Here is a 21,118-nt window from a genome sequence, read left to right as displayed (position 1 = left end):
TAATGAATTTCGTCATTCGGTTAAAACAAGGCAAAAGCGCAGCGATGCTCTGGGCGAATCTTTATTATGCGAGGATAGGGTTGCAGGTCGTTATATTATTCAATAGCTTTAGAAGAAGCGTTTCTTCCAAGAAGCCGATGTAGTTTCAGATAATGGACCGGCGAATTGGGATATAACGTGTCTTAAATTGTCTAATGAGTGTCCGAAGGGTACTACGGATCCAAGGTTATCCTATTTTTTTCAAGGAAAGGACTATTATATCTTAGAGGTGCACTGAGATAAAAACCATTTGAGAAATTAAATTTTGATAAATCGCACTGTAAATAGTCAGTGCCTCTACGATTTCGCAATTTTTATTTTTTACATATTATAAAAACATCATGTTTCTGAAGAAAATGTTATTAAAGAGCGATATAAATTTCAGATAATCAATCACGATCAGTTTATTATTAATTTTAATACAGCCTATCTGTATTTTTATTCAACAAATAAATTCTCTTTTTCAAAAAAATTATTGAGAAAAAATATCTTTCTCTTCGTGCGATGGAAATCTTTCCTGGAAATTTTAGCTGTATTTTCTGACGATTTCTTCGCGGGAGATAGGATAAGCACCGCGCCTTGTTCGTCAAGAAGAAGGGAAGTAACGGCGCGAGGGATTCGATCGATTTTTAAAGCAACCGCAATATTTGACAGCTACAGCCCACGGCCGTGGTTTCGGCGCCACCTGTTTCACGACCCTCCGGCCTCCACACACACACACACACACACATAGACATAAACACACCCGCGCTTCACGGCTCGCATCGACACACATATAATACACGCACGCGTGCACGCATACGCACGGGAGAAAGAGGGAAGTAGAATCCACCGGCGCTCGTCTGCGGTCCACGGGTAACTGCACCATGCCGGCAGACATGCCGCCAATAAGTGAACATCAGTTGTGTTCAACACCCCCGCTTTGTTTCACCCTCGTCGTACGCGCGCTCACGAACCATTCTGAAATCCATCGGCCCACGACACGCCGCAACGATCCCGACTTTAAAGCTGTCAAAACTACGCGATTCGATGCTTGTATTTTTAAAATAAAATCATGCTCGAAGGAGCAATCTCCGATTGCGTGTCGAAAACGGATATTTTTATAACGGTCGATATACTTTTATTCAGTCTCATTCTCGTTTTGGAATGATAGTAAATATTTTCCTACAGTTAGTTACAAGTATTGGAAAAGAATCAGCATTGCTCTGTGTATTAGCGAACAAATTGACTACTGAATTCATTTGATTGCGATGCATAAAGAGTGGATGAAAGTTGAGTATGCGTGAAAAAAAAAAGTTAAATACGCGAGGAAGAGAATTGAGTTGACAACGTCTGTGATGTATGCCGGAATGACCTCGAAGTCCGTGGGCGCGACCCTCCTGCGAATATATCGAGGCCTTTGGACGACATTACGGTGTTATATGCGCGGTGTGCCACGGAGAGACATTGATTTATATGAGCCAAGAGTCAACGGGCCCGTAGAACACCTCGACCTTACCGGAATATCCTTCGGCAGCAGATTTGCCGCGAGCTTTCCCGGTTCAAAGTTATCCTTCAGAAAAACCCCTGCTTTTTTTCACAAAGGATGACTCTGCGAGTTAACTCGACTACATGATACAGGTTTCTGACAAGAAAGACTTATTTCTCAACATTCCCCCCAAAAAAAGAACACATTTTTTCTCTCAGTCGTTAATACACAGTGAATTAATTTTTACTTGAATATCAGACTTGACATAAAATTGATGTTTGAACGTGTGTTCTATATCGAAAGCAATTAATTATATTTTACCTACGGCTAAGATCTATTACGTCGAGAATGCAGTATCCATGTCCGCAGGATCAGGGACACAGAGAGATGTAGATAAGTGTCGGAGTGAATTTAGAGGGGAATTCACGTATCGACTCGATTTTGACGGAACGCGGACATTATTTATTTTAACCCCAGCAGCTTGGCCGATCGGGTAGGACGGTGGGTGCATTCTTACGGGGAGTCACGTATACCGGAGGTGGCCGGAGGGTGACGATGGAAGCCGATATATTGGCATACCTAAACGAAAAAGAATTTCCAACGACGCGTACGTATCTTTGTTCGTCGTGGATTCATCCTTTTCGCCCTTCTCGCCTTCTTGAGGCGCACGTCTTATCGTCTGTCTATCTTTACTCGTCGTTGGTCAGACCTCTTCGCCGATGCAACACGCTCAATTGCGAATGTCGAGGGTGTGATAGATGTCCTTCCGGCATAGGAATGCGAGACGAGCCTGACGGAATGGCGAGTGACACGTGGCGGAGATGCTCTCTCGATCCCGTTGATTCAGGAAATTCAGCACGCATTTTTCTCCGAGTTATTCTTGCAAAAATAACAGAATTTTCCATGCTTTTAACAAACAATATTAATTATGTTTAAAATTTTTATCAAGTTAACTCGAGTAATAACTTGAATGACAAAGTTTTAACAAGGAAACAAGATTAAAGTGAGAGATGGAAAAGAGATTAATCGTATTTTTATAACGCGAAGAAAATGCCGGATACCTCTTCCTTTTTTTTTGTCGCGTGGAAGTGTCGCTTATCGCGTATTCGACACGACGAGTGTCTCACGGATAAAACACGAGCCGGACGTAGACCAGAGTATCCAGGGTGGCATATAAAGCGACGTTCATCACGCACAATAGACAGCCATGAAGCAAAACGCCGAGCCGCGGCCGTAAACTGGAAATATGTCAAAGATAATAAAACAATTAGCCATAAAACATAACGACCCCCGTATGTACCGTATACCCGATGCCGATGCTGCACGGCCGGTGAAGAGAAACGGCGAATGCGAACGGCGGGGAATGGTGGAGGAAAGGAGGGAGGGAAGGACGCAGGATGGAACGATGGCAATTGTAAGTGGAAAAAAGTTGAGCCCGCGAAACAATGAAGTGAAGGGAGAGGATCCGAGACATCGACGTGTATCTCGGGGAAGGGATTTACATATGTTTCCGCGGTAATAAGTGTTTCGTGCAACCCCGCCCGCGTATATATTTTGCGTAATCGCCCCCGAGATAAATATCGTCGGAACGTGCCAAGTAAATCGACCATCTCATGAGCTTTATAAATACATCACACGACGATATATATATATATATATATATATATATATATATATGTATATATATTGTTGCGGTTTCAATTTGATGATGCGTTTACTCGAATCGAGAGAATTTTATCGCGAAAGTTGTCAAATCACATCTGCATAAATCGAAAGCGTACTACTCTTTCCACGATGTCGAAAGTAGCGGAGAATTTTTGAACGAGCGTGAGTAGGTTTGCAAAATCATGTCACGAACTCAAGGTCGTCCGAATTTCAGTCGAGAGAATAGGGAGACAGCAAGAGAGGGGAGGAAGACGGAGGGAGCCTAAGGGAGAGACCTTGGCTGAGGTGCGACTAGCGCGGCCGGAATGATAAATCGCTCGCGACGAGAGAGTCGCGACAGAGTATTTAAACGAGGCGATCCTTCTCGGGCGAAGAGATTAAAGCCACCGAGTAATGTAGCTCTTAATAACAATCACGTTCTACAATCCGGATCGTAATCGCCAACGAACGATATCAACGAAATGCATCAATAATTGCGATGTGTATTATCTTTTACACGGTACAATCTTTAAAAGTCTTTCTATTCTTATTTTCTTTGAGATAATTGATATTCTTCACTCAAAAAAATGTCTTGCTGATATAGGTAGATTTCTAGGTGTCACAACAAAAATTTATCGCTATTTTTTGTATCTGTTAGAATATTGTCTGTTACATATAGAATTTATAGCAGCAATATTCTAATAATATCTTCTAGAAAATTTAGGTCCCATTGCCAAATGTTAATCACTGCATTGGATAAATATGAGTTTCGATACTACAGCTAGAACGATCTTTGTGAGAAATATAACTGCCAATTATAACTGCAGCATCGAAAAATTGAGAGAAATTGTTTAAAAGAGCTAGATAGATTGGGCGCATTATACAAATATGTTATATGTGAGGATTATATATTCATTTGTTTCTTGTCGCTAATTTTTTCTGTGTACCACAGTCAAACTTTATAACAAGTATGATTGGCCTTACATGGATAGGCGCCACAGAAAAACATTCTTTCTAAATTTCACAAACAGTTCAGATATAAATTCTGTCTCTGTCACTTAGATTGATTAAATGCGAAACATATGCGATATCACAGTATTTGCTAATCATTTATGTACCTCAGTTAATTTTGCGCACCCAGAAAATTTTTGCTGTAGTTGCAATACCACTTTTTTGAGTTTTGTTTACGCATCGACTTCTTAAAGAGAATGGAAGGCGATAAGTATTTTATTTTTCACGAGATCAATTATTCTCATTTATATCGCGAATAAAATTTGTAACTTTTGTAATACAGTTAGACTAAATATTTGAATGCACAACGGTTTGCTAATTACGTCAATATCGCGTTGACAATTATCGACGAGGAAAAAAGAAAAAAATAAACGACTTTGGGTACATTTGTTTCGACAGCTTGTCAGCTCCTAATACAAAGTGAATTCCTCGAGAAAAGAAAACGCGTTCCACGGGAGGGGCGAGACCATCGAGCGAACCAAGGGATTCGTTCGTCCGGGGTCCTTTTCCGGAATCGTACACATACACACGATGCACGGTCGCGCTGCATCAGCTAGGCAGTAATGAATTCGGAGATAAATGGCCGGAGATACCAGCCAATATGTAGAACTGTCGTTCCTTCGTTCCGTTCCACAGACGCTTTATCGCGCGGGAGAGAAAAGAAAGGAGCAGAAACTGTCTCTAGCAACTACACATCGCCGCGTAACGTCTCCTTCCATGGATTCGTGTCTTTAACATATGAAAACACATTGTCAGATAGCAACCGCCGCGAGATATACTTTCTAGCATACGGGATCATCCCGAGGAAATTTATTAGACCGAGATACGATTTAGAGTTAAGCCCGTGTACATACACGTGTTCTGTTTCAGCGAAACTGATTTTACGATCGATACGCGCTATTATAAATACACCCGGCATATTTATTCGCGATCTAGAATCGCACACATTTTGCAATATTAGCTCTTTTGTCATCAACGAATTAACTCGAATTTATTGCGCCTCAGCAGTCTTTTTCGTTGGAATTTCGGGTAAATAAATTTTATAGATAGTTCAAATTAGAATAAAGTATTGTGAGGTGACTCCATAATTTTCCTTGGTAATAAAGAAAGAAAATGAGTATATAATAAAACAAAGAACGAGAGAAGACTCTCGCGATTCTTTTATAAGACGCGGTCCCGACAAGTCGACGTAATAGTACCGTCCGACACAATGCAATGGTGCGCCATAACGGTTTTCGAGAGACGGAAAGAGAAAGAGAGAGAGAGAGAGAGAGAAAAAGAGAAAAAGCAAGGAAGCGAACGAGAAGCCTCGCCTTTTGCCACTTGGTTCGTTTCCGGGGTCGCGTCTCGAAATAGAAGTTGCAAACCACGACGCATCATTCCCGTTTTAGCGGAGTTTTACGGCCTACCTACGAGCTATCGGTTCGTTTGACGGCCATGAATCTCGCCGTCGCCATCAATGTGGGTTTTTGACCACCGGCTGTCAAGCAACCCGCTCTCGCGCTCGCGCGACTTGCCTACTTCGAAACCAGGAAAACGTCGTCGTAAAATTTATACAGCCAAACGGTATACGTTACTCGAAATGTGTATAGAGGTCAAATGCGTTTAAGGAAATGTCGGCCGACGCAATTCGCAAAAAAAAATTACATAATAATATTGCCAAGTTTTCCCATAAATCTATTGAGATTCACTTCCGCTCGATAATACTTATTACAATCGAAAGTCCAACGAAATTATCGCTCTTGCTTTTAAAATAAATGTAAGCATCGATACTGGACTTGATTTCTCATGTTAAGACAACGTCACACATTACTATCAATATCGTCAGGGATATAAAAGAAAATTACGAGTGACCAAAATCTCAGTTTTCCGTCAAGACTTAGAGAGACTGTAACTCGACTGTGACAAACTAGCTCGTGACAAATCTTACAATTAGCCAGGATGCTTAAGCGCATAAAGCTCTTTCTCTCTCTCTCCCTCTCTCTTTTATCCTGAAAGGCAGCAAGTAATCTTTTTCGCGAAGGGTACAACAAGGTAGCATATTTTCCATTCCATTCCGCTCACCCATTCCCTTCCCCTCCTAAAGTGAGTCTTTCGACTTCACAGTCATAATACTCGTACAATACAGAGATGATCGAAACACAAGCGCAGTTCAGTAAAATGATTCTATTTAATTTTTCCATCGGGAGCGGCACTCGTGCATGCCGCCCCTGTTTCTCGTGCGTCGTCTTTCCGATCCCGTCCCTCTGTTGTTCTATTACGGCATCGTGTTCTAGATCGCGCTTATGTTACGATTACAAACATGCTATGATATACCTCAGAAGAATATAGCTAAAAAATAAAAATCACCGCTTCTGTATATTACTGACTATCGCAAATCGAATATAGTCTCGTATAAATATGTACTTTGTTTAGTATTATATCAATTACGTTTCCATTACAGAGAGCTTAAGGATAAGAGTACTTGAAACGAATCGAAGCAGAGAGAATCTCCCGTTAGTCTGATACTTGAATTTTCTCGTACGAATTATACGATTATTGCGCGATCACTATAATAACACTTGAAACCCGCAGCCGACTACCAGTACTACCGTGATCTCGAGTTATTTGCGTTTCCCTCTGCAACGGGAGAGATACGAACCGAAGCCTATAGGCCAGGATATATACCGACGAAAAAGGCAAAGTATACGAGACGGAATGAACCTAAACTAAACACCGAGGGCCGGGCGGAGGGTGAGGACGAGACGGAGGGGGACCGAGAGGCGCCACCGTGACCTCCTTCGACCCCGAACCATCCGTCACTCCATAGAATCAATGTGCCAGGAACGAAAAGGGCCGGGTCACGAGTCCGATCTCGCGCCGGCCGAGGAACTCTTGTCCCTTGCCTCTCTCCCGTTCTTCCCTTTTGTCCACGCGAAGATTGTGCCCCCGCTCTCATCTTCCGACACCATTAGATCCGCCGAATTATAAGGAGCAACGTCCCGCCGCTTTTATTGGAATACGAAATGGATCTCGCTCGTCATCGGCGACCATTGATAACCCGGAGCGAGAGACGCGTCCGTTACGCGTAAAGTGACTCGGCTCGGAATTCGGACGAGTGTTTCGGTCGTGACATCTCGATTGCTGCAAATTATTTATTTTTACTTTTCCCTGCATAGTTATTTCGTGTTCTCTCTGCTCATCGTCGATGAAAATTGCGGCAACGCGCTCAAATGTAGAGAAATAATTTTGTTTTAATAATTGTTTTAATCTTGGCGAAATGCGCGATTTCGTCGCCCCGTCGTCGTTCATTATAATTTGTCTTCTTTAATCGCGCGCGAGGTATCGCGATCTCTACACATTGTGCCGCGCAATATGTGCCGGCACTACCTGCTTATACCTGCGTGTGCCACGCAGCCAAAGTTATTAGAGTTCCCCCCTTTTTCCCCCGTGCGTTTCATTGTTTAACGACAAAGAGAGGAGGGAACACAAAAGAGGTCCTGTGGCTTTTTCTGCGCGTGGGCGCGAGGAGAGTCGATGTGTCCACGTGAGGTTAGGCAAGTCTGAAGTCACCGCCCTAACACATAAGTACATCTCGCTCGTAAGCGCATCTCGAGACACCGCAGAGAAGAGGAGAGGAATGATGTCAGACGGAGAAACGAAAAGGGAGACGACTCATATACTCTCGAAGAGGGGCTACGTTTAATTCAACGCGATGAAGAAACAACGTCCGAATACACCTTTCTATCCATCATATTTCTTTCCTTTTCTTCTCATCGACATGACTGTGATTTTAATAATTAAACGATGATAAAATATGACAAAAAATATGACGTAACAAAATTGTAAGGCGGTATTATTAATAATTATTTTCTGCTAAAATATAATATTCGCTCATTATAAAAATTCGACGAAAGCATATCAAATAAATTACGTTGGTGAAAGTCACAAGACACGCGAGAAAGCCAGAGGAGATGCCACACAGACGCCTGACAACAGCACATCCGGTTTATTTTCTTCACCAGCCAGACTTCTTCGCGGCGGAGGTGTGGCGAGGCGCATCCTTGAATGAAGGAACCGTGTCTGAGCCCACCTCTGTGTTTTCCCTGGCCCTCCGCCCCGACTACAACGACGACCTCGTCGCTCATCAGTATCGATAAGAACGAAGCGTGCGACGATGCGTCGTCCTACACATCCGTTGCTCGCGACCGGCTTCGACCTGACCTCCGAGACGACCCCGCATAGTCGCGTCGTGGTCCACCGCAGCTTGTCTCCTCTGTCTTCTTGTCCGCGCGCCTCTACCTTCTTTTCATAATCACAATCTCTCACGAATTCACGGCGTCATCGTGTTCGCGACCGGTGCGTACGAAGGAAAGGCCGACAGTGAATGGATGAACCAGGATGAATGCATTCGAGTTACGACGATGACGAGTTTCTTCATGGTCTGAGAGAAAAAGGGAGGGTGGGGGGAGGGAGACGCAGAGCGAGAGGGAGAGAGAAAGAGAGGCAGAGCCGAGCGACGAGTTCGGAGAGACAGGTCAACCGCGGTACACCCGGCACGGCGTGTTTACAAATTGTCTAATCTCGTCGACAAATCGGTACCGGGCGTGTTTTTCGTGCCCTCAGGGTGCCCCCCTCCTCCCTCCCTCTCTTCTCCTTGCGCGAGAATACCGATGTATACATGTCGCTCGAGTCTCGCGAACGACAGCTCTCGAATACAATCGAGTAAGGTTTATGAAACCTCAGTGGCTTGCGGAGTTCTAATCTCTAAACGGACGAGGCGTGTGTCTCGTATCTTTGTGAAGCATAACAATAGAAGTAGACCAAAAAAGTGATACCAACAATAAAAACTCAAAGGATTCATTTTTTAATTTTCTATTCTAATTTTGACTTCTTCAATTACAGTTAAATGTCATTTAGTGCCATTAGAACCGTGACTCTATATTGTAACGCTCGTCTCAAATGAAGGCCCGATATACGATTTTAAATTCAAGTATCCTTCGGCGGAATGTGCGATCGCTTGTCGGGAGGATTAGGAACGACCGGTGGCAAAGCAAACGAGCAACCTCATCACCGTTCGGTTCCTCGCGTATGGGCGGACGAACGCGACGAAACCGCAAATTAAATTAGCGAGTCGCAGAACGACTCAAGGCGGGCAAGAAAGCGTTGGCTGCCCGCTGTTTAACCCGGCTTAATTACCAATTAGCCAATAAAAAGCCGCTGTACCCGGTCGCGCATTATGGCTGCCCTTAAGAACCCGCGGCGCGTATCGTACGGATGCGCTTTACCCGCACGATCGTCCACGCGAAAAACGAGTCTGTATAATTATAACTGGCAAAACAGCAGACATGTTGCTAAGAGAGTTCCTCTCCACCCAGACTTGACTTTTCTTGCAGCGATTCGATACCAGAAGAGATCCAGGCGAATCTCCGAAGCATCGACGATTGCGTACGTTACGCACGTTGCCGATTATCAATTCGTCCTTGCTCTCGTCGACGTTAATGTCTAACGGATTTATTAAATGTGTAAATAATTTAATTTAATTTAATTTTTAATTTTGCGGAATATAATTTAATTTATCTCGCAAAATAAAGCAAATTGCTAAAGAACTCAAAATTTATCCCCCAAACTGTTTTCAATTTAATACGATAACACACTCAGTCCGTGCTTATACAAGATACAACACATCTGGTGCGACATAAGAAATTCCGCACAGAGAAGGAAGAGGAGGAGACAAAAGAACTTCGGAGACTCTCTTGTCGCTCCTCAGGGGTTCTGATAATTGCCGTGCTCTCCAACTGTTATTATTAAGCCGATATTTTACCGAGGGGACACACGTTCGCGCATATAATTTGCGAAAGCCTCTAATTATGGGTTAGTGGGTACACACGCGGCCAGACGAAGCGGGGGAAGCGCGAGTTGAAAGAATGGCGTTAGATGGTGCCGAGAGAGGAAAGGGCGAGGCCACATCGTGGGCCCTGCACTCTCGATTCGCCTACGCGTTGCACCAGCCCGGGACTTTCCTTCTGTACCTTATTATTAGTCACACATCGTCACACCGGTTCCTCTTAATCGAGAGAAGAAAGAGATACCTTTCCACGAATTCCAGATGCATGTCAGATGAACACATCCATTTCTCAAATCCATCAAGCTCGATTCGAAGACTATTGTCAGTTTGCTTGACTTATTATAAATATATCTAAAGAAATATTAGAAATAAATTTTCACAGAAAGAAAGTTAGCTAAAGAAAACTTTTTTCAATCATATCAAAAATCTTCGATACGATCGGCATCAATGAAAAACGATTATGTATAAACGTAGGCGGGCCGAAGCAAAAATCAAGATCGATCGCGTCGGAAAAGAAAATGAGATAAGACTTTACACCACTCATTCGACGCGGAAGATGCCATGACGTCGGGACTCATTGTAAGTTCTAGGTACGATCGACCGCGAAACTGCGGGAGCATCTCTTAATCTATCTACCGTCTCTATCGATCGCGGTTTTTGTTCGGAGACACGTTGCACGAATTATCATGCGCGGTTATAAATGATTGTTCGAAGAGCGGGTGGGCGATCTGACGATGAGAGAAAGAGACAGCAAGAACGGAGGGGAAGATAGAAGGAGAAAAAGAAGGAGAAAAAGACGAAGAAGAAAAGCCGACCGAGACGGCGGCGGCGGTGGCGGCGGCGGCAGCGGTTACCTCGCGGCTCGTGTTTCTCATAACTTCGGACCCCGGCAGGGCAGAAGAAGAAGAGGAGCTTTTGAGTGACGTGAGTATAATGACGCGCCTCTGCACCGAGGCACGTATATAGTATACCCAGCTCGAAAAACGTCGACGGGGTGCGAGGGTCGAGGGGAAGAGGAACGAGAGGAAGTCTTCGTACACGCCTCGGGGCTCTTCCCGCCCAGGGAGCAGGGTGGAAACCGTAAGGTGAGATAAGAAATCTGCGATTTAATCGCTTACCGATCCCACCATTAGGCAACGTACGAACGGCCGAGCGAGATCTAAGCATTTCGCCGATCGAGATACCGGACGAGACTACGATCGACGATCGAACATACGGGCAGATCGATCGGGGATGTCGCGCGCAGGACTTTTCCATTCGTATCTCGGCTCAACTAATGCATTTTCTCACGATCCGATCGAACGGTCGAAAGCGGCTGTCGGGTGATTTCGCCGATACGGCTCGCTTCTTGCGAATGATCCATTGAATACGACAAAGTTGGTAATGACCGTCGCGTTAATCTCTGCCGTCGCTGCGAATGTGTGCCAACCGCGTTGCGAGAAGTGAGAGTAAATCATTGGCCGTGTACGTCCGCCGACATCGTTGAATTTAACATTTTCGTCCTTGATCCTTATCAAATCGCCGATACTCGTCGCATCTCTTTAGCAAACCGCGCGTGTCGAGTCAACGACCGCTAAACTCGCGTACAGCCGTATTCTAAATACTTAATACATTTTAATTTATAACCACGGAAGAGTAATTTATTCGATGGCCTACGGTGTAATTGATAAAATACGTAGGTATAGTCGTACGTAGAAACTCGACGGCTCGCCACCATCATCGACGCCAGGAAAGAAACGGCGTGACGGAGACGCGGTCGGCGATACATCGATGTTTGTTTTCTTGTGGGCGGGCCGAGGAGAGTCGAGCCAGCAAACGGCTGGCTCGTGGGTTAAGGCACGGGTTGCAAGTCACGAGCCAACAATAGTACAAATAATAACAAGCCCGTTGCGCGGAGGTCTCCACCGCGGTGAAATCGTTTCAGCTACTACGCTACCCCCATAAGGCTTCTCTCACATCGGTAATACTTGTATGCACGCGATTCCTATCGTGTCGGTGTAAACGCCGAACACATCGTGCTATGGCTACGGGAGATTCGAAAATTTCGCGATAAACGTGTCGAGATAAACCGATTTCCGTCCGTGTCCAGACCGAAGGCGAAGAGAGAGAGAGAGAAAGAGAGAGAGCGAATACGGACGGGCGTGGATCTTAAAAAATGCATAACCGACAGATTTTGGTGTGCGTGCGTCTTTATCGAGCCTATCGCGTTCCCATAAGAGCCAACGAAGCCGCCAGCTCCACGAGACCGTGAAACCGAGGAGCGATGCTGCCCCTGGCTCTTCTCGATGTTGTTGCCGCGGTTACTGCTATCGTTCCTCTCTCGGTTGAGAGAGGCCCACCCACAACGCACGATCTCAGTCCGGACTCGCTACCGGTATTGAATCCGGCGCATTGTTTTTCTTCGGTCATGAGAGGAGGAAGATTATTTGCATCGCGGAGTCGCAGGCATCGAGTTGAGAGAAGAGCGCTCTAGACCCTCCCCGTGCTCTCGAATATATCCGTTAACCGTCTGACTATTTTCCGAGATGAAAATTACTTAGTCCTAACGGAAGGAATACTGAGAGACAAGAATTTATTTAGACAGCATATTCTTTAAAAAATAGTCGTGAGCGTGGAATAAGAAATCTCGATATATCGCGAAAATTTCCTAAATCAACAAGAAGAAGCGAATCGAGGAGGCGTACAGGTATATAAGAAAAAAAAGGGGGTTGATAATACAGGAGGAAAAGGAAGAGGGCGGGCCTCCCGCGTTGCATGTAATGGCATCTAATACGATCGCGTAGTATGGAGAGAGGGCTCTTCCCCGAGAGGAAGAGAGAGAGAAAAGAAGGTATAGTTTATAGTGATTACATGGGGTCAGGTCCCGGCAATAAACCATCTCATGGTGGCAATGGTTATAAGATCGGGTCTACGGTTGCGACCGTTCTTTCTCTCGTCTCGGTCTCGATGCTCGAGCGGGTGAGTCGCGCCTACGCGCGGGCGGAGCAGGAGCAAAGCGACATGGAAAAAGCAAAACGATCGGTCGACGAGAAGCGACCGGTATACGAGAGCAAAAAGCGCGTGGCTGCTGCGCGGCCATACGACGAGATGAGAGGAAGAGGACGAGGGGGAGAAGAGGGACAGCAGGCGCGAGAGGGAGGACGGAGAGCCGCGACGAAAAGAAACGGAGCGAGGGAAAGGGGGGAAACGGCACAAAGGGGAGAGAAACGGGGAGAGAGACGCGAAGAGGAGGGAGCCGCAACACCGGGAGCCATCCTACTGGAATTTAAATAATAATTATAGTGTTTAATATCATACGCGCGGGACCCCGGCCTCTCCGGTATCCCCCCTCGCCGCCACCGCAGCAGCAGCAGCCGCCGCTGCCGCGGTCCCCCTTCGTAACTCGTCTCGCGTCTCGAGACTACTCTTCTTGCGGTACACGACGACCAGAAGCCCGCCGGCTGCCGTTGGTTGGTCGGTGGATATATACCCGGTAAGGTTCTTCTTCTCTTTCCTCGTAACGTAGACACGTGCAGCCGTATGGCGTCCACAAGCCTGACCGGCCCAGTCTGTAATAAGGCGTCCGCCAGATTGGAAACCGATCATGGTTCCCTCGGGATCCCGCCGGTATAGACGTGGCCGTGCGGACGGGCCCAAAATTTGATATTTAAATGGTATCTCGTTATACGGAGATTATCGGGGCCGCGCGCTCTCTGTTCGTTATTTCTAGAAGAATATATGGGCAGCGATTATGTGTATCGCGGAGAGTATTCGTAGAGACCTGTGATTTAACCAATATAACATATTTTCCAAATGGAACATTTGCATTATAGCCCGAATTAATGCGCTACCGGAAGGATGTCATGGGACTGATAAAATGGATATTTAAAATAAAATTAATGGTTATTTCTTTCCAATTGAAAAACGTTGTATCGAGTTCTTACGTGACAAACGAAAAGATTTGCATTTTTTCTAATTGTCCACCCACAATAAAGATAACGAAAGAAAATTTGTTTAAAGTTATAACTCTAAGCGACGTTAGCGATAATCAGCCCTTAAACTCAACTTGAAAGCAAAAGTAGGGGCGCGACGTAACTCAATTATAACGAAGACGCAAGAATAGAAATCTCGCGCGCCGGGCTTTCTTCGCAGGTACAAAGTACCGATGTGTGTCTGTGGCAGTTGCCGCTTCTGTCACTTGGATACTACAAATGCGTTAGTCGTGTTCCAGCATCGTGTTCCCGCTGACCACCAGGATCCCGGAAGGCGGAGCGGTTTACCGGTCGCCGCAAAACGCTACCATTATCGCTACTTGCGGACTTTACAGTCGAGAGAGACGTCGCGCGAGCTCTCTCTCTGTCTCTCTTTCTCTCCCTCGGCGAGTCCGTTCTCGCACAATGCCGCCTGTCGTTATTGCCCTGCCACGAATGTATTAATAAAATTTATTGGTCGGCCTCCTGAGCGCGCAGCAAACGTTAATGGATTTCGAGCCACCGGTGGCCTCGCCGTCGGCAGCAAACGACAGCAACGACAGCAAATGAGCCACTCGAGATGGCTCCGGATGGTAACTCCTTCCACGCTTTAACGCGTTAAAACTTGACGGGAATGATATTACGGTACGGAACGATGTACGCGGCGAGCGTCGACCACCTTGTGCGCGTTCCTTTAAAGAAACGACTTTAGGAAGTCAATCGTGATGCACGAGTGATTCAACATCTCGCGCATCACGAGATTGAGAAATTTTGATAATTTTTAATTTTTGCTTAAATTGCCCAATTACAGTCTAAAAAAAAAAAAAAAAAATATATTTCGCACAAATTATTACACTGTTTAGTATATAATTCCATTACGTCTACGAAATTGTAAATATTTTTGAACTAAATTTGAAGAGTGAAATCTTTGAGACTTTTATAATGTTACTGCATTAGAAAGTAAATATCTATTTCTAGAAATAAATTTTTACTTCAATCGCCACGAGTGACAGCTAAGAGGAGCTAAGAGGAGCTGCGTTTGAAAACAATTTTCAAATATGTTCCGCGTGGTTCTCGAGATGAGCGAAGAGAGATTTGATACGGGCGAGCGCGCGAATAGCAAAAACATCGATCGTCTTGCGAGACACGATCGTTAAAGGTTCGACTCTCGTACAAATAACTTACATGACGCGAGTTATTCGAATGCAGGGTTGGGAGGGAGAGAACACAGGCGGTCGCGGGGCCGAGTGAGAAGAAGGAGAGGAAAAACAAGAAGTCGACGAACGCCAGTACGTCAGTTTATCTTGTGGCATACGTCGACTATTAATCAACAGACCCTCCTAATCGCTTGACGAACCAATCGATAAATCAATAACTTTCATCCATCGTGCGGACGTTGAATAACCCAACGCTATACTCCGCGTGTCTAGGAGCTAAAAAGCTGCCCCATCGATATTTTGCTCCGACGACATGCGTCTCAGACAAGATCTAATCTCCACTTCAAGCGCTAACGTGAAAATTATCCTTTTGTTTCTGTACCTGTAATGTAGGACTTTTTTTAACGCAAACTCTCTCCATTTTCTTGTAACGAATTATATCTTCTTCGAAAAAGAAAAGAAATCTTGCTCGAGTCCACCTGCTCGAGGAAAGAAAGCGAGCGAGGGCGACGAAGCCCCGGAAGGGCAGCGACGGGCTCGTTATCCTTATTGGAGGCGAGAGAGGAGGATAACGGAAGAAACACAAGAGGAGAGATAATCCGGCTATTAGAGGTGTCCCCAGGAGATTCCGGGGGTCATAGCGTCTCGATAGATCGGGTCGGGGTCGCCGATGGACCCGCGAACCGAGGTCACTCGAGGATACGTTGGGTTTGTCACGGTGGCAGGTCTCAATTTGTCGTAACAGGCAACCAACACGTTTTTTTCGAGCTCCTTATCCTAAGACCCTACCTACCGTCGCGTCTCTTCCGAGTGTCGTACAGTTCAGGTCTCCCTAGCTGGACAAACTGAATCACATTGATTGACCGTCTGCTGGGCGAAAAACTGTCGCGAAGAGAATTTCTCTTGAGAATGCGCTTTTTGTCGCTCGCAAACAGAAAACTAGGGATTCTAATGGAAAAATGTTGAATTAAAATGTTCGAATATCTCTTTAATCTCTTGTGTGCACTTTGTATATTTATCACGTCAAAATTTTGTCACTTTTTTATCGCTCGCAAATAGAAAACTAGAAATCCTAATAGAAACAAATTAAATAAAAATATTCGAATAATTTTAATCTCTCGGGTGCGCATTTCATGCATTTATCGAAATTTATGTAATCATTTAAAAGATGTCGAGATGAGATTGAATAAAATAAATAATGTTAGAAATGCAATATGTTTGCGACGCGATTGAAACTAAGGAATGACGTAATAACGAGAGAGATATTTACAGATCGAAGGTGAGAAACGCTCGTAATATCAAAGTATGCAGCGTAATCGAACCGATAAAGGCGGATGCCGTAACGACATCGTAAGTTTCGTAACCGAGCGGGCGGATGGGTGGCGATGGGCGAATAGCGGTAAAGTTTTGCAAGTCGATCAACGGCCCCTCTTCGAACGCTTATCGATTCGCGGGATCTTGAATAAATTAATTATCCGACGGATTAATCGAATTAGTTATCGGCCAATCATAACTCGATCCTTTATTAAGCGCTTCCCGCTCGCAGTCTGCCCTGATTAAAGCCAACGCTAACCCGTGGAGAGAGCGATACAAAATATCGCACGGCTCGCAAACCAACCAGTCAGCATCAAATAATAAAGTAATTTCGCCATGCCTCATTGATCGTCAATATGACATGTGATTGTTGAATCATTGCAAGCAGCCACGGCACGCTACACATCGCATGTAACAACGTCGTTGCATTGAATAGAATTGACATCGTCTCGAGGATCTTTCGAGCTATGTTGCTAGGATTAGGAAAAATTCGAGAATCAGATAAACGCCCGGATAAAATTTTTTTATCGAAAGATCTTACTAGATTCGAAGAAACGTGATAAAAATCGAGAATTTCGGGCCCGATTTCAATCACGATGTATCCAATAAGGCACATCAAACTTTCTTCTTTTCCAAAGTCGTGACTGCAGGATTTTTCGCAGTCGGACAAGTCTTCGAGGGGAGAATAACAGGAGGCGGCGGAGGAGAGGGACGTGGGGATAGAGAGAAGGGAAAAAAAGGTATCGCAAAGAGAAAAACGGGAGCACGTACACCCCGGTGAGTTCGATTCCACGAGTTTAGTTGCAGGACGGGACAGGGCTGCCGCACGGTCACCGGTGATTAATGATCCAGCCAATCAGATATAGTCGCTCGGCGAGGTGGAACCGAGATGGAACGCGATCGAACGGAGACGGGACGACGAGCGAACGGCGGCGATGGGAACGGCGAGGGGGCGGCCAGGAGGTACATGTGCAAGAGGGGCGAAAGGGAGGTTGCGTCCCGTGGAAAGAGAGATGCCCGGTATATAAAAGTAGGAACGAGATACTAGAACGGAGGAAAAGAGAGCGGAGACGCGCGCACACCGGAGGCTGAGAGCACAACCGCGGTTGATATGTTGCGCTGTCACTGCGCTGTACCTGCGCCGGTGGGATGTTGCTGTTGCCCGGATTGTAATATTGTATTGTACTGTTTGTTGCCCCGGTGTGTTTCACCAACCGTCTGCGCGGTCGACAGGCTGTCCAAATAGCCGCCACCGGCTTCGAACGTAGGAACGTTGGACAGACGGGATGGACTGTTGGCGCTGCCGCGGTATGCAATCCGGCCAAGTTCCACGTTCACCGGTGTTACACCCGCTGCGGGGAATCGCCCTCCACTTACATACTGCATATGTTATGTTTCAGCGTAGAGCTGCAATGTGTTCCTCGACAATGCTCTCGTGTCGCGGAGACGTAACACTTTCGCTTTCGTTGTCTTGTCAACGCTGGAACGGTCGACAGGTTACTAGCTATTCAAATTAATTTCCTCAATTTCAGAATTATCTTTCGCTTAATGTGAAAAAACCCGGCATATTTTTTGCCAAAAAATTCCATTTCTAATATTCTCGGTCATTTTTCACGCGGCAATGAAAGCATAATGATAGCAGAAAGATCAAGGCTACCGCGTATCTCATCTTCGCGACTTAGTAAGTGGCATTCCGAAGAAATTAGCGAATGGTTGGTCGGCCGTTTAGCTCCAACGAGTAAGCGATATTAAATGGAAGAGACTCTGTTGCATCGCGCACGTCTTTGCCTTTTTCTTCCTCCGCTATCTTCGTTTTCAACGTCTCTCGCAGCGACGTTGCGGTCGGCAGCAACCGACGCCGGGCCTCAGCATCAGCTTCAACAGCGTATAATCTCGGTAGTTATTAATGGCGATGCTTTGGGAAACTGCTACCGGGCAGCCCGTTCACTTCCCCCTTATGGCCGCGCGCGCTATCTCTTCCTCATGCGCGGCCCAGATCTCCTCTTCTTCTTCTTCTTCTTCTTCTTCTTCTTCTCTGTCTCGCTATCGTTCTCCATCCATTTCGCTCCTCTTCCACCCGACTCGTTCTCTTCTCCCCCGTCATTTCGCCTTGCTACAAAACTGCATTCCGAGCATCGTTAGACCTCGCCCCGAACCTACCGAAAGTTCGCGAGACGCGAGTTAAGCGTGAGTCGCTTTAATTGCCTGTCTATGTCGGACGATGCCTCCTCGACGCGCGATCTCTACTGAGCGTTCACGAGAAGAAGTATCGCTTCTTTAGGAAGCGGATCCGACCTCGACTAATTACCGACTCTCATTCGCTTGTTTCAGGCTGCCCTGAAAAGCTCGTTCGTCGCGAAAACACCCTTTACAGACGGGATTACGTTCCCGCGTGCGCTCGCTTTGTAGCTTAACGGAATATTTCTCATGCGACTCGTGTACAATAAAAAGCGAATTAATTAACGATAGACAAAAGTTGAGTAAGAAGGGCATCTCTCTCGGAATCTTTCTCTCTCTCCAAGATATTCATGCTTCAGGATATAATACGTGGTATTATGTACCTCGTATTTCCATATTTTTATAAAACGCACTGGGGTATAAGACACTTTGTGATATTTCTCTAAGTGGATCCGCTTACGTAATACCTTACAATTACAATAAACATTAATTACTCCCAGAAAAAAACGGAAGATTTTTTCTCCGCACGTTTATGTTTCTTGTAAAGAAAAATTCTAACATAAAGTTAAATGTTTAATTTTATAAATCATGTTTGTTGCATTTATGACTTGAATTTTATGTGTATTTCAGTGATATAAGCACACAAACTGCATGAATTGAATATATATTCTAATTTTTTATATTTTTCTGTAAAAAAAATCTTGTATTTAAATATCTCAAATTTTTTTTCCGGTATACATATCCAGTATCTTGCAATTAAAATCACGGATAAGATTGCTTAACGCGAACAAAAATACCGCACGAGCTCGATTCACGGATCTCCTACTCAGAGCGAAATCCACGAGCCGCTCGTAAATCGGCTTCGGCAAAGGAAAGAAAGAGAGTGCAAGTCGACAAGTCAACCTGGACGATATAAAAGAGCACGGGAAGTTCATTTAACAGGCCATAAAAAGGAGTGAGGAAAAGGGAATAAAGACGCGTTCTCTCCAAATCGGCCCTTTCGCCGTCGGCAGCAGACAGTTTCGCCGAGAGAGGGTGCCAGAGGATTTGGAATTGGGTGCTAGCTAGTTGCCGGAGTACGTTAGGGCCGCGGGCTATCGGTGATCAACCTCAGGGGTCGAATCCAAAGGCTTATCTAGCCGAGAGGAAGGCTTACCGAAAGGTAGGGCGAGCCGCGAGAGTCGCTCGTGCGTAGGTCCATTCGCGGGATCGACCGCAGGATCGTTCGATCTTAATCTGCCCAAACCTACGCTCACCTTCGAGATATCCTCTGATAGGTGGAGGTTGACTCGTATTAACCGTTTCCGTTTATGGGCCACAATTCACGTGGTGAGCTAGCAAAGATGGGCCACCGATTGAGTTCTTAAGAAATAACCATGCGAGGGTTGATGCGAGAGGGTAAATCTAATAATAGTTATTTACTAACCGTGATATCATTACGAAGAAATATTCTTTGTTGTGCAATGATGTGGATAAGCCATTAAAAGAGGAGCATATATGACACTGTGTTCTTTTTTTATTACGATGTTTATAAAATGCGAATAAAAAAATATAGAACTTACATGAATACATTTTACGATACATGTGATATAATATAAACACAACACAGTACTTTGCGATATATTTATTTTTGCGGGATAGAGATTGCGGTCGCGTAAGAGAAGTTTCTCTTAGAAGTTATTGTCGTGCCGCGTTCGTTAGACGAGTGTTCGGAAACCGTGTGACGATTTTTGCGGCGTGCGTGATCTATACAGTTGTAGTACATACTCGGCGACTCGCGGCTAACGCTTTCCTCCACGCACAAGAAAAGATACGCGCGTTGCAAGCCGAATGACTTTCCGCTAGGCATTGTCGGTGGTCATGCGCGACTCATAAACGCGCCACCGCTGAGGTTTCTAATATCACGAACCACTAGTAGTAGCGATCGCTAGTAGCTTTCTCTCGCTTTAACTGTACAATAGGCAAATATCAAAAATATCAACACCATTGTATTGGCGTGTAGGTATTGTTTACTTTTCAATTCGACACTATTACTCTATAATAATTATAAAGAATATTGCAGAATCTCAATCATATTCCTAGATATTTAATTAATTATAATTTTGAAATGCATCATATAATTCTATATTTTAATCAAGCTTTGACAAAATCTTCGGGTTAATTAAAAGAAAAAACCGTCTTTATTTATCTTGTTTAAGAAGCCCTTCTACAATACTGGATATAAAAGATAAAATCGTGACGCAAGAATTGCCAAATTTTGTAGATACACACGATTAAATATTGTAACACTTTAAAATGTGTTCCTAAAATAGCTAACGTCTTCCGCATTGGGCTACTTCGCGGTGCGAAGCGGCTTTTGTGCTCCGGAGATCGTAAAAAGCGGCGCGCGCGAAAGCGCCTCGGCTTCGAAAGTGGCATTCCGCGTTACGCTCGTAGGTCACGAGGCATCCGCACGTCGTTTCTCGCCCAGGTGCATCCACGATCGACCGAATGGATGCGGGGAACGCCCGCGTTTTGACTCGCGGCACCG

Source organism: Formica exsecta, unplaced genomic scaffold (assembly GCF_003651465.1).
Source record: "Formica exsecta isolate Colony F162 unplaced genomic scaffold, ASM365146v1 scaffold662, whole genome shotgun sequence".
Lineage (NCBI taxonomy): Eukaryota > Metazoa > Arthropoda > Insecta > Hymenoptera > Formicidae > Formica > Formica exsecta.
This window is presented reverse-complemented; position numbering follows the sequence as displayed.